The 14,586-nt window shown below is 43.7% G+C and overlaps 1 pseudogene; it reads left to right on the top strand.

The window, feature by feature from the left end:
- Window positions 1-13,906, top strand: LOC148216903 (uncharacterized; annotated as a pseudogene).
- Window positions 13,907-14,586: the final 680 nt, after the last annotated feature.

Genomic DNA, 14,586 nt, shown 5'->3' with positions numbered 1-14,586 from the left:
ATGGTGGAAGATGATGTCCAAATGAAATCTGAGTTCATTTTTGACCCATTTGCAAGAGATTTTGTTTGTGATCACCTAGAGGTGATTTTCTTCTCCCCAGAGATGACCAAGGAAGTGGTTCTCAGCAGTGGCTTTGATGCCCTCTATGAATGCAGTGGGGCTTCAGGTGAAGTGCCTTGTGTCCTGCTCAGCCCTGAAGGCACGGAGAACCAAGCAAAATTAGGGAGAAGAGAGGTGACAGATTCTAGCCTGCATTAAACTCCTGCTAAAGGAAAAGAACCTAGATTGCAGGCAAGAAAAATTATTTATCACAATCAACGCAAAGTTGGACACATTAACGTGTGTATTGTATCATCATCATCATCATCACCAACATCGTATAATTTATAGTGTTTGTTCAGACTCTTCCAAGCATTTTGCAATCATGGTTTCTGTGAGCTTTACCACAACCCTGGAAAATCCATCAATGAGCTAATCCTTTGCAACTGAGAAAAAGCGATTCACCCCAATGGCCATCTAATAAGGTTACATCTTCAGTGGACGTTTGTGGGTCTTCCATGGCTGTGCAAACATGCTATCCAAGTGAGGGATTTGGTTTGAGTATAGAACTGGGTTTCATTTAAGACAAAAAGAGATATTTTTCCAGCCATTGTGGCTAGAAAAGGAACACAGTGAGGTGCAGAGGGCCGTGGCACCAGCAGCTTGCGATCATCATGATGATGATAAGAAAGGAGGGTGTTTGTTTTTTTAACTCAGTGTTTCTCAACCTTGGGAACTTTAAGATGTGTGGACTTCAACTCCCAGAATTCCCCAGCCAGCATGGCTGGCTGGGGAATTCTGGGAGTTGAAGTCCACACATCTTAAAGTTCCCAAGTGGTCTCCTTTGACCGACAACAGTTTCCATGATATCAGAAATGCTGGGAGTTGAATCTGATATGCTTAGCATGCAACACATTTGCTGCATCAGGATAGTCCCACCCTGGAAGGAAATAATGCCAAATTAATGAATATATGCAAATGCTACTGTGCCCGGATTTGCTTTTTCTCTGCCTTTTTTGACTTCCCTACAGAAACCCACCTCTCACTTGGAGACCCATCGCTGGGTCTTCGATCAATGTAGTCCAGATTGGTGTTTTCCAACCTTGGCAATTTTGGGATGGGTGGACTTCAACTCCCAGAATTCTCAGCAAAGGCTCTACCTGCCCTGTGGAATTCTGGGGGTTGAAGTCCACCCAGCTGGAACACACCAAGCTTTGAAGACACTGGTCTGGGTCAAGTCTCTTTCTCCTCCAATGGAGCTTTGCTTTGTTACAGCCTCAGACGTTTCACCGATGGTGACAGAGCTTGACAGGTAACTCTGTACCCAATGCAAGCTAAAACCGGCCAGTGACTTTCACTAGCAATCATCCTGTCAAAACTGGGAACATCCTCCATGTGTTCCACGTGAACCATGCAAATTTTGGAAAAGCACAACGCACAGAATATACCATGCAAAATTAAGGCGTCGTTGCTTCTGCTATCCAGTCGGAACCCTTAGCTCTCAAGACCCGCTGAAGTCTTCCACAGTCTTTCTCATGTTCTCTTTCCTTTATATTAAGTTCAGGGCCTAATTCAGGCCTGAAGGAACATCATATTACATCCCCCACATAACATTAATGGGATTTTGACGAGGGATGTCCATCAAGAACAACAAACAGAAACAGCATTTGTTGCTGGTGGTCGCTGACTCAGAAATAAGGCTTTGATTGATTGATTGATTGATTGATTGATTGATTGATTGATGATTTACTTATCATATTTATATAGCTGCCAATCTCACACAAAGTGACTTTGGGCAGCGTACAAAAATTAAGACGTGATGTGGTAGTAGCCATTTAGGTTCCCAACCAGAACAGAATAATGGAGAGGTTTTTAGATCAAAAATGCCTTCCCCCCTAGGTTCTGTATTCTTTCCTTTAGGAATGAAGATACGGGCTGCTTGTCTAAACATTAAGCATGAAACCTTGTGCAGTCTAAGAGTATACCTTAAATAAAAATGCGACTGATTTACTAATAAGTTGTTATTTTAATTCCAAATACTTCTGCATAGTTTTTGTAGACTATGGCTGGACCGTAATCACTATTTTACTTGCGTGGGGATGAAACAGCTAGGCGAGAGTTGGGAGGTCACAGCACTGTTGCTAGCCAGTTCTGCCCTGACCCATTTGAATGTGTGAATTGAGCCTACGCAAAGCCGAAACTTGGCTTGTTATTGTCAATCGAAGACAGAATCCACTATCACTTTTACACATCCACGTCTCCCTCCCTGTGTGCCTCGGTTCCACTTACTTGGACATCTCACAGGAGTTTGCACTCCAACCCCTTTGGTTTATGACCTGGACCCCATCCCAGTTTGCACGTTGACACCATAAGGCACAACATTCTGGATTTTTTCTAGATGAACCAGAGCAGAATTGAATTCAGGAGGGGCACTGAACTGGTTTCCCCATTCTTTTGTAGGTTTGAGCTGGAAAGGAATCAGCAAAATACCAAGATACAGTCCATGCTGTATTCCTTCCAAAACCCTTCCAAATCTGGCATTTCATAGAATCACAGCTCGCTGCAAAAATCTCGAAATGGCAAGATGTGGGCATTCTTCCCCAAGAGTTCATGAGATTTCAGTTGCAACAATGCAACAACAGTAATGACTAGCACTCGGAGTATTGGGGGGAAACCTGCAAGTGCCTTTTGGGAGTTGAAGAGGAGCTAGGGCATCAGCTGGCACACGGCATTGCAGACCTCTGCAAGAGCGAATCTTGAACAACTCAAGTGATTAATGCAGGGTTTCTCAACCTTGGCAACTTTAAGACGGGTGGACTTCAACTCCCAGAATTCCCCACCCAGCCCAAGGTTGAGAAACTCTGATAGTTTATCTAAAGGAGTTCTCCATGGTCCTACAATTTTAACCAGCAGTTCCAAATCTGTCTTCTTGTTATTTTGGCATCATGAATATTATTATCATTAATATCGATCCTTCTGTTGCTGCTGCCCCCTGTTCTTCTCCAACTTCTGCTTTAGGTTTACGTCCCAAGGGTTTACCTAGCACCCCGAGGAACCAGCCTAGCTGATGCAGGAAATCCAGGCCTAGATGTATATCTGTATCAATAATGGGTGAGCGTTGCAAAAGCCTTTCTCTTCCCAAGGTGCCATCCTGAGCAGTTCAAAAGAATCCTTACTCCTTTAGCTAAAACTCAAACAAATAGAGCTATCTCGTGGGGCAGGTTCCAAAATCAGGCTGAAAAAGGGGCAACCCTTTCTCCTAGGGATTCACGAAACAGGGGCAAATGGTGGGGTTTGGGGTTCCTTGAATGCAAAGAGAGGAAGATGCATGAAGACGCCATATCTGGGCCCATTTAGAGGCTGTTCTGATTGTCTAAAGACTACAGGAACTTTGAATATTTGGTCTGCAGCATAATTCTCATCTCTACCCATTGCCTTTCATCTATCCTGATTGATTAATGATCTGAAAAGGGGATAAGGCTTACTAAAGGTTGACCAAAGGTCTACACCAGGTGGAGTCCTTGGGGTTCTCTGAGCTTGGTTGTTTTCTTGCAAACGTTTCGTCACCCAGCTAGGGAACATCTTCAGTGCTCACTGAAGATGTTCCCTAGCTGGATAATGAAACGTTTGCAAGAAAACAGCCAAGCCCAGAGAACTCCAGGGACTCCACGGTTCAATCCTGAGCTACACATATTTGCTTCTATTGGTACTACACTAGGTCTCGGCTGCAACTATACAGACAGCTACCAGAGGGCAGCAAAGAAATCTAGAAACTAACCTCTTAGGCCCATCGCTGGTCACTCTTATTTTTTCAGCCAGATCTTACAGCCCTGTGCCCTATGAATTAATACAGGGAAAAGAGCCTTTTAGGGCTCAGTTAGTGAAGAATGCTCTTTCATGCAGGATGATGTATTATTCCACATCCTTTGGATTTCCTTTTTACCTATTGATGCAAATTGCATCTTGACTTTTCACTGAAGGCATTCTGATGTTTGGCATTCGTCTCCCCATGAATGAAGCATTTTTCTTTCTAAATTGAGCTACCTTCAGGATGGAAGACAAACATGAACAAAAGGAGGCTCCCCCACCCGCAGTCCTGTTTGCTAAAATGTCCTCTCTGCTGGGCCCAGTAAAGATGAATATGCAATATACCAGATTTTTTGTTGTTGTTGTTGCTGTGCAGAGTTTTATTGCTATGCAAATCACCCTGTCCTGGAAGGTGGGTGATTTTTTTCCCCTGATTTCCATCTGTTCCATGTAAGGAACAGCTCAGAATTTAATGGGATAACAGAATAAAACATGCATAAATGAACAGAAGTGAAACAGAGATTATGGAGAGTGGCCAGCCAGATGGTCCAGGAAGTTGTATTTGAACCCAGGATTGGATAATTTGACAAGCAAATGCAGAATGAAGATGATGTCCTAGACTTTAATTGAGGAAATATGGGCACTTAGTTGTACCTGAGTAACAGATACACCAAGGTATTCTTGTAGGTGGGTGTCCAGTGAAGTCAGATTGGGATGAAGGGCAAGAAACAAAGATTTTGTGGCCATTTAATTGAAGGGAGTGAAGCATGGTAAGTCAGGGGTTAAAAGAAAGAAATAAGTGGGGTGTATTTCGAGGGACTCGTATTACATGAGAAATTTAATGATGCAACTATTCATTTATTTACAAAAGTTATTTATTTATTTATTTTTTTGTCTGCGCTCAGTCATTGCTGACCCTGCAGTGACTGCTTGGACGAGTCCTTGCAGTTTTCAAGGCAACTGTTTTTCGGAAGTGGTTTGCCAGAGCCTCCTTCCTAGAGCAGAGCCCAGCTGGCGAGCGCAGGAGGCGGGGTTTCCGTTGCTTTGCCCCCTTTTCGGGCGAGCGCGGTTTTTCGCGCTTACCGGCAACTGCTCCCGTCTCCTTTGCAAGGCGCCGCCAGCATTTTTCCTCCCACCGGAGTGAGAGTCCCCATTTATCTACTCACGTGAGTTTTCGACCTGTTGGGTTGACAGGAACTGGGGAGGAAACAGGAGCTCACCCTGTTTAACGCGAAGGCTGGACTCGAACTGCTGAAGCGTCGACCATTTCTGGCCGGCAACTTTCAGCGTCATTAAGTCGCTGCGCCACCGCATCCCCTCAGTTATGTACCGCCTCAATCCATTTGGACAGTTTGCAATGGATTTAATCAGATGCAATAACAAGGATTCAAATCATGTCCCAAAATAGCTGTCCAGAAAAAAACCCAGGTCTTTACAGATTTCTGGGAAGCCATTAAAGTGGGGGCCACTCTTGCCTTGGGGACCAAGCTGTTCCACAGGAGGGGAGCCCCACAGAGAATGCTCTCTTTCCAGCTTCTCGGTAGGTGGGGACCTTCAACAGGCATTCTCCATTCCTTCAGGCAGAGTTGGCAGAATCTCTCTATGGGTGATCTGGTAGGTACTGAGGGCTTTGTAGGGGATAACCAGCACCATGAATTGTACCCATTGTGCCAGTAAGCAGCACAGCTCTCACAGCAATGGTGTCATGTGGCGCTATTGAGACTGAAGAGGAAGCATGCAGGACGCCGCATTTCAGACCTGCTGAAGCTTCTGGGTAGTCTTCAAAGGTAGCTCCTGTAGAACAAATTGACTGATGATGAGCCATCAGGTTGGTGTCAACTCTGTCAGGTTCAGCCCAAGAACAACAACGAGGCAATTCAGTTCTTTTATTAGCTCGCACCTAATAGACAGAATCTCGCCAGACTAAACCTATCCTAAAGCAATTGGTGGATATACCCCGTGAGCCTCTAGGGAGGGGCCAGCCTCATCCTCTTTGCCTTCCCACACTCCTACTGCAGGCTGAGAAAGCGCTTTCCCAGGAATGTACTCCCTCCCTCCTGATAACCTTGATCCTCCATTCAAATATCTTCCTTGCTCATGCCATCCATTACAACTCTGAGCAACCACACAGATAGATTTCCTCCAGGAGGATCTGCTCCAACCTGGTTGTTCACATCTCCCAAGGGTCCCCCCATCGCAGCTGTGACAGAATCCATCCCCCTGGCTGCTGGTCATCCTCTTTTTCTCATTCCTTCCACCTCTCCCAGCATCGGAGCCTTCTCCAGAGAGCTGGTCTTCGCATAAGCTGTCCAAAGTAGGATAATCTGAGCCTGCTCATTTATGCCATGAGTGAGAACTGGGTGGATTTGTTCGATGATCCATTGATTTGTTTTCTCAGCTGTCCACGGAATTCTCAGGAGTCTTCCACACCAGTTGGAGAGCCGGTTTGGTGTCATGGTTAAGGCACCTAGCTAGAAACCGGGAGACCATGAATTCTAGTCCTGCCTTGGGCACAAAGCCAGCGGAGTGACCTCGGGCCAGTCACTTTCTCTCAGCCCCAGGAAGGAGGCAATGGCAAACCACTTCTGAAATCTTGCCAAGAAAACTGCAGGGACTAGTCCAGGCAGCTGCCAGGAGTAAAAAAAAAAAAAAGCTTGGTGGTGGCTAATGAAGTCATTATGTTGATTTAGGGCTTAAGTTAAAATTGGCTAAAATGAGGAGGCTTCTTAGAAATGCAGGAGACACCAAAGGGTCTCTTCTGCTAGGAAACGTGCCGGACACATTTCTATACACCTGCAGCTTTTGTGCAAATTCTGTTTTCCTTGGCAGATGCTGCAAACACATCGTATGTATGCTACCATTTCAGTCTTCGATCTGGGAAAGCAGCCAGAAAGGTAAAGGTTTGGGCAACAAGCATTACGCAGCTTTAGCTCCCAAGTAAAATGATCTATTTTCACTTGGAAGAAAAAGAACAACATGTTTTTCCCCGTCTCAACGCACCTAAAGGCAATTCAAGGAACGTACCCTCCTTTAAGCCTGCCACCCATACGGCCCCTTAAAAACAATTACATAATTTGTTCGCCACGTTACATAAAATATCATCTGCTTCCCAGTGAGACCTCAATTTCCAGGTGAAGCGACATTTGTCTTTCTGCCTCGGTGAACCTGAACGTCAGGCTGGGACTGAGCAATGTGAAAGGAAGAAACGTTTTGAGAAATGTGCAGCTGACAATTCGAGCAAAGGGTGTCCTTTGTCTTCAGCACCAGGGAAGAAGACACCTTCTGCCCCAGATGAGCCGAAAATCGGGAAGGGGGGCAGGGGAGAGTGGCTGGGAGTCGGCTGGAAATAAACCGGGCAAGTTATATTGAGGGTGTCGGGGCAACTGGGGGCCAATTCCGGAGGGTCTCCAAAAATTTGAGTGGATTTTTGGGCATTGGCCCATCTGGCTAACCCTCCAGGAAGTGGTTTCACCACTGAGCTGACCCGGTGGAATTATTTTAGTCTCAGACAAACTTGGGTTTCTTTGGGGTTAAACCTAAGCCCTAAAACTGAATAGCCCATTCACTGAAATGAAATGGAATTCTGGGAGTTGAAGTCCACACCTCTTCAAGTGACCAAGGCTGAGAGACACTGGTTTACCTTTCCTAGGTTTGGGGGGAAGAACTCGATGCGAATGAAGGCCAACGCCAGCTAAAGAACTGGCAGCTGTGATTTCAGGTTGTTGTGTATACAATAACAACAATATGTATACCATAAAGAGAAACACAAAAGTACACACACAAAATGGAAATGGTTAGAACTGCCTTCCCCAATGTGTTGTTTTCCAGTACGGAGGCCAGAAGACCTTCCTCCGTTTCTAAATCGTGGAACAGCCTCTCCACCGAAGCCCGGCAACCCTGACTTTATGTCTTTCCGAAAGCGAGTGGAAACCAAACTCTTCTCGAGTGCTTTTTAAAGCTAATTCATTGAAGGATTGTCAGATGTGTTTTTATGTTGCTCGAGGGTTTTGCGTTAAATTTTTGAAATGGTTGTAACAGTATCTTGGGGGGCTTTTTGTGTGTATGGATTTGCAACGGTATCTTTGTGCCCCACGGAGGGTTGCTTGACTGCAGTGGTGTAGAAATGCAGTAAATAAAAGTCTGCAGGCTTTCGAGGACTGCACTGGCTGGGGATTATGGCATTTGTAATTCCCGCCCCCCCCCCCCAGGTTCCTGGTCAGGAAAAGTTGCCTGAGACCTCAGTCTGAAATTACAGGCTTCAGCGACTGGTTATTCTAGAGATTAAAGATTTCCTGTTGGTTAGCTGAGTCACACATTTTAAGTTGCGATTTGATGAGCAGAGACAGAAATAAGAAGTCATCAATTTCCAATGTTAGATTGCTGAGATTTGGCAGTTTGGGGGGTTGTTTCTATAAGTCCTGGATTTGAGACTTTTATTGTTGAACTATAAGATGCTCAGCTACATGAAGCTTTAGTCTGATCCACCAGGACTGGCCGTACATTACGGTTTGCTCACATCCTCAAATTCTCCAGGGAGTAAATCTAACAGAACAAAGGAGTCATAGTCTCCCTTGTGATGGAGGCTAATTTTAGCAGATGCAACCAATAAACGTCCATCCATGGCTGGATGGTCCATGGCAATGTAATTTCCCATTTGGAACCTTGCCAAAGGCATTTTCAGCTCCCAGAAAATGAAATATATATTCTCTGAAGATAGTTGTATGCAGCTGTGCCCTTGTAGGATTGAGAACACTTTACATAATTATCTGATAATCCTTACAATAACCCTGAAAAGTTGGCCAACATTTTAATTCTCCCACTGTTGATGGCAAAGAGGGAACTAAGGAGTCTTGAGACTTGGTGAGTCTGGAATCCAGAGCTTCCTCATTGCACCTCCTTACCTCTAGGATCAAGGTGGAAGAAGATGAACCCTCTTTTTTCAAACCTCCTTTTTCAAAAAAGGAAGGTTTTGAACAACTTCTAAAGCTTCGGCGTGGGGACAACAACCAGAATGAAGAACGACGTGGATGAAGAGAGAGATTCTGCTCTGCTTCAGCAGATATATATTGACTGTTTGATTTGCATCAGGAGCAAAGCATTAATCATTAAAGCAATAATTAGACCAAGCAACATGCATTCTGATGTAGAATTTTAATTATCTCCTTAATTAACCATGAGGTGTTTCTGTCTGTTGATTGTGCAAAGAAAGAGAGAATAGTTACAACTTTCTCCGTTCCCTGTTTTGCTTTTAAAAGGCATCCATTCACCAGATTTGAGACACAGTTACCATCATCCACTGTTGGACAGAAGATGCTGATTGTCTCCTTTTTGGGGATGAAGGTTTCTCCTAAATGTTCAGGAAGCCCATTTCCTCTCCTCGCTATATCATTCAATCATGCGCTGCTGAGTTATTGATCCAAGGCTGTTGAAAGAGATAATGGTTTCTCTTTCAAGAGATGAGAAGTAGCCTGCTGAAAAAAGGCAAGTCGGCCACCTTCTCCTTCAGACCCATTTCTTCTGGCTTCTCTTGGACTCCTTGATCAACTCTTGAAGATTTGTTTGAAGTGCATCATGGCACCATGTTGCCAGTTTTGGAAGCCTCACTCCTTTCATAAGGGAGCCTTCTGCACTCCTGGTGACCTCCAGAAGCCCTGGCCTCCAACTCCTAGCCAGGTGGCTGTGGATGATGGGAGTTGGAATCCAACCCATGTGGAGGAGGTGTGGTTTGGGATGGTGCTTTACTACAGGCAACCCTCATTGTTGCCAGGAACAGAATTTAAACCTTAGCTGACAAAATGTTGCAGATTTCCCATTCCTCCACTCCATTTTCTACTTCATCAAATCTCTTCCAGATAATGGAAATAAGTTTTTCTAAGGCTTGCAGGAGGGTCTCTTTTTAGCCAATATTCTGACATGCTGTGTTAAACCCTGGATGCTGAAACACAGTTGGAATTCACTGTCTTACCCTTTACTTTTCCAAAGACTGAGAGATTTGCATTCGTCCAAATTCTTCCAGTCAATGATAAGCAAACCAACTTTGGCATAATTCATCATTCACAAGTTCCATGTCTAGTGAGGGTTGCAACACAATGCTGCTGTCACTTCAGATGATGAGAGGATGGCATTGTGGTCTCCTTTCTCTTCCACTCCCTACGTTGTTATGTCAACCTGGTAACAAATCCTTTCCCAACTGGCTAGGAATACATGTGTTTTATTGACAGTTAGGGTAGACAGGGAAGATACCATTAGAGACACAAGGAGGGGATCCAGAATTTTAAACTCATTGGTTTCCTCTGGAGTATTGTAAAATCACCCTAGAATACTGACAACTGAAAACTCAAATCTTGCAGACACTTTCCACAAAAATCTTCCTGGGTTTGCCCTGTCTAGAAATCCCCACATTTTCCTTAAGGTTTTGCCTTAGATGACATTCACTCTAATCCATCTTGGGTTTACCAACTTTGAGACAGGCATAGAATGTTTGGGGGAGGATGGTTGCAACTGAAGCTCCAACATCTCCAGATGCAGGAAGAGGTCACTTTCACAGCTTCTAAAAGGCATTGTTGTTCAATGCGAATTCTAAGTGCTGCATTTTCCCACATAAGCCCATCTTCCAGTTCAGATCAACATCAGAGATGCTCCTCTGGATGTTTCTGGCTTCCCAGAGGTATGGCTGGGGAAAGGTACTGAGAAGGTTTTGAACCCTGGAGCCAGTCTCCATTACCAGATCTTCTGTATTAGCAGGAATGTTTCCTGTAGAAGCTTAACAGACTGAACAGCTGTGGATGAAAGGAACCATTGAAAGTCCAGTCCAGCTTTTCATGCCTGTATAGTGGCTGACCCACGTGGATCAAGCCTTATCCACTAAGCCCGATTCAGCCAGGCCTGAGAGTGAATTCCATAAACCCTTCTATCATGCAAAGATGTTTATTTCAGTTCTTGCTTTGTATTTCTGATTTGCTCCTGGATCTTAGCCTTTGCTTCGCTAGGATTTTGTTCTGGCACTCTGGACTCTCTGTTCTCACCTTTGTCCTCAACCCCTGCCCACTCTGATCCCATCACTTCTTCAAGACCACTTGGACTGTTAGTCTGCTCCCCTGGGAGGTTGATCCACACCCTGAGCATCAGGTCACACTTGAACTCAGATTCAGGGGAAGAAGGAGAAACAGATCAGTTCCGTCAATGACATCTCAGGCTTGGGCCATGCCATCAGCCAGGGATTCCAGTTTGGGACCTCTGGAGACAAAACAAGAGCCCTGAGCCTTTCAACATCAACGCCCCTAGACTTTGCTGTGAATACCTTCAGTGTAGAAAATTAAGCAAAATGTCAGAGTATGAGACTGCCAGCTGCCATTTTTAGGGCCAATTCATAAGAAAAGAGGTATCCCTGAGGATAGTTGATTTGCCCATTAATGAATACAAGACCTTAGTTCACTTCCACGTGTCCTTGGAACAAGTTGCTTCCTTAGAGTCTTCACAATTTCTCCAGGCTGCCTAGCTAGATGTCCTAATGCAATTTCATAAAAACATGGAGTTGAAAGGGACCTTAGAGGTCATCTAGTTCAATCCCCTGCTAAGGGCAGGATGCACTAGAACACCTCTGGCAGATGACCATCCAGCCTCTGTTTGAAGACCTCCAAAGAAGGAGAACTTACCACTTCATCTGACTGGTTGATCACTTGTACCAGTAAGAAGTTCCTCCTGTTGTCTCCTGTGGTCTCATCTGAATCTAGGTTGGCTTCTGATTTTCAGTCAGCTAAAGCAGAGCACAGAAGCCAAGCGATAGGGACAGCCTTTCCTAATTTGGTGCCAATCAAATACATGAGATTTGGGAAGCTGAAGTCCAATGCTTCTGGAGATTATGAGGTTGAACAAGGGTCACCTCAAATTTTTCCTAGGACTGACAATGAATGGTTGATAGAAGAGGATCTTCTTGGCGATGGCATCTTGGTTAAGAACACCTTTTCTAGCATATTCCCTCAGCGTTTGGTATCAAACAACCACCACAGACTACCATGTTCCCTTATGCATCTAATAGCTTCCAACTGAGGCTCGCACCTCACCTCCCTATTTAGTTGCCTTATTTCTTTTTTTTTTTTTATCAAAGGTTTTATTTGCTGTTTCCTACTTCTTCTTGCAACTTTTATGGGTCTATTTTGCATCTTTAGTGGACTTTTAAGTGCAAAGGAACGAATGAAAGAATTGTCCCCCAGTTCCATATTTTCCTAGTTTGTTTTTTGCTAATCTTACTGGGTTTTTCTCAAAACATTGCTTCCAAATTCTTCTTTTGAAAAAGCAAAGTCATGTCCTACCTTTCTTTCTCCCTCCCCTATTCTTCTTTCCAAATAATAATGATAATAATAGCAACAACCTCTTTCTCATTGTATATTCTTCCCTTTTCCTCGTTTTTAAAGCATCAGCTATTAGAATAATCAGCTTTCTGAGAACAATATGCTCGGGATTTTTTTATATCTTTTTTTCCTGCCTTTCTATAGCTATTCCAGAAGCTTGAAATAGCAGCAGCTAAGAATCATGTTCCATCTTTAACCCTCAGAACATTGGTGCATAAATCCAAATAATAACTTTGAAAACATCTTTCAGCTTCCAATGTACATAGGGAAAAGGTGACCCAGATTGAGAAGATTCAACACAAGCAGAGGAATAACATGTAATTTTTGAACAACTTTGACCATAAACCAGTTTTTAGGTTTTTTGCCTTCTTCCTTTATCCCACAAACTCCCTTGCTTTCTTTCCCCACCCAAAAGAGAGAAGTTTTTTAAAAATTATTTCAAAGGAAAAGGACATTTTGGAAAGTTCAGTGACAACGTGGCTGAGAGATTTAGGTAGATGTTTCACTTCGTTTCATTTCTTGATTTGATTTTAGCCCATAGCAATCAATCAGTGCTTGATAGTTAACAGTCAAGAACTGATCATAAAAATCCATGAAACCATCATCAAAAATAAGCAAAATAGATTGCCACAAAATAGTCCAATAAATGCAAAACCAAATGGTGGAGAGAAAAAAGATTATTATCGTTAATATTATTTGAATGTATTATTTCAAATCAATTTATCATTTCAATTTTGAAACATTTTTCAAATCAATTGATTGAACGTGCCGTAACTAGCTGGCATGTTCACAATTCAAAACGCCCTTTTCAGCTCTTCGGTTGTTAATCATTTATTTTATTTTTGCTTATTTATTTTATTCATTTCAACCTATAAGGCAACCGATCTCAAAAACATGATTCTTTAACTGACCACAGTTAAAAACAACCTAAGCAACAAAATAATAATAATAATAATAATAATAATAATAATAATAATAATACATAAAAAAACTGGCAGGCAAAGCAGAGAACAAGAAGACCCGGCAGTGGCTGAGAGCAGAAAGCTGAAGAAAGAGCCGGAGGGGCTCATTCTGGCTGCCCAAGACCAAGCCTTGAGAACAAAGGCATGCAGAGCCAGGATCGAGAAGGCAGCAACAAGCAGCAAATGCCGCCTCTGCAAAGAAGCTGAAGAAAAGGGGACCACCTAGTCAGCTACTGCAAGAAGGTCGCACTGACCGACTACAAACAGCGGCACGACAAAGTAGCCACAATGATGCATTGGGATATCTGCAAGAAATACCAGTTGCCTGCAAGCAAGAACTGGTGGGACCCCAAAACAGACAAAGTAATAGAAAATGAAGAAGCTAAAGTGCTCTGGGACTTTAGGATTCAAACAGACAAGTATGTGCCACACGACACCCCAGACTTAACCATGGTTGATAAGAAAGACAGAAACATCTGGATAGTGGACATTGCAATACCTGGAGACAGCAGAAGAGAAGAGAAAGAACTGGAGAAAATCACAAGATACAAAGACCTGCAAATAGAAGTCGAACGACGGTGGCAAAAGAAAGCAAAGATAGTCCCAATAGTCATAGGCGCCTTGGGTGCAATCCCAAAACATCTGGAGCAGCCCTTGAAGACCATCAGCATTGACAAAATCACCCTCAGTCTGTTGCAAAAGGCAGCTTTGCTTGGAACAGCTCCCATCCTGCGACGAGACCTTTAACGCCATCAGACAACCACATCTGCCTATCCAGGTCCTTGGGAAGGACTCGATAGTGGGATAAAAATGCCAAATCCAGTCTAAATATCTGGCTAAACCATAATAATAATAATACATATTTCTTGACTGCTGTGTATTTTAAGTTTTGTATATGCATCTGCTTTTATTTTTTACCAGTCTGCTGCCCAGAGTCATTTGTTGAGCTGGGTGGCTATATAAATTGATTAAATAAGTCAATAAATCAATAATCGGCAGGGGAGATAAAGCCTAAAACCATCAATTCAGCATCAACGTAACCATTTCATGGGCTTCGCAATGCAGGCTGACCCTCATGCCCAGAGAATTTCCTAATGCTAAAGTGAAGTTGGAGCTGCACGAATTCCAGAGGGGAAAATGTTCCAGAGTTCTGGCATTGCAGGCAAAAAACAGCTTCTTGGGCTACGCGCCCTGCCAGCATCTGGGCCCTGTTATCTACCTAGGGCAGTGTTGTCCAAACTTGGTCACTTTAAGATGAGTGGACTTCAACTCCCAGAATTCTGGGAGTTGAAGTCCACTCATCTTAAAATGGCCAAGTTTGGACAACACTGGCCTAGGGCCTCACCTGCTCCAGTACTTTGCCTGCTAGACCTTATCTGGTCTGCTTTTTCACCCTCTGGCTTAGAGGATTCAGACAAGGCTATCAT

Source organism: Python bivittatus, unplaced genomic scaffold, assembly GCF_059951505.1.
Source record: "Python bivittatus isolate LINGU-HERP-01145 unplaced genomic scaffold, Pbiv_v1 ctg000070_np1212, whole genome shotgun sequence".
Taxonomy (NCBI): Eukaryota; Metazoa; Chordata; class Lepidosauria; order Squamata; family Pythonidae; genus Python; species Python bivittatus.
The sequence above is the reverse complement of the archived record's forward strand: the minus strand, read 5'-3'. Positions and strand labels throughout refer to the sequence as shown.